Here is a 791-nt window from a genome sequence, read left to right as displayed (position 1 = left end):
TCTTGAGTAATTTATTGTTCTACAGCATTAACCAGATGGTTAATCTCCATGGAGACTAATAACACAGAAAACTTAATACTTTTCATCCTTATTCCTCAAACACACTAATTAAATACGCTTATCTGAGTGGTAACTTTAACACTTAAGTCTTTTTTTAATGAGGCTTCCCTCATGTTTTTAAGGGCTATACAAAGTCTGAATATACATCAACCTCCAGGAAATAAAGATGCTTTGGTGTTGACCTTAACTGTGTACTTTGAAACCTGCTGGCTGCTTCTAAATGTTTTCATAATCAGGGTGTGCAATATCATTGTCATTTATGAAAACCACTGCTTATATGACACCCAAGCAATTCCAGTATCTGCACATTGAGACTATGCAAATGAATGCTCTAGATTCTCACAGTTTTACTGCTTAACAGCAGTAAAGCTCTGACTCAAATAATAAAGCTGTCCTCTGGTACCATCTTCCTCTTGCGTGAAAAGTCCAAAAGGCATGCATAGTTAATGGATAGGGGAGTTTTTTTGTTAGTTTTTTTGATAAGATAAACCGCATTTCAGATTTCATATGTTAAATGTCTCAAGCCAAAGAAGCTCTTTATTTTGAATACTTGTCTAACTCACGATTTGTTCCTGACTTGTTGCAATTCAGCTCATTGGAAACTTTCAGTGAGTCAAGCTCTCGGGCTGTTAATGACGTCTCTTCACAGCCCTCTGTGGTTGATGGTGATAATCCGGCCATGATGGAGCAAAGTCTAGGGGCCATAAAGTGATGAACACTAGGGACACTTC

Source organism: Carassius carassius, chromosome 12 (assembly GCF_963082965.1).
Source record: "Carassius carassius chromosome 12, fCarCar2.1, whole genome shotgun sequence".
Lineage (NCBI taxonomy): Eukaryota > Metazoa > Chordata > Actinopteri > Cypriniformes > Cyprinidae > Carassius > Carassius carassius.
This window is presented reverse-complemented; position numbering follows the sequence as displayed.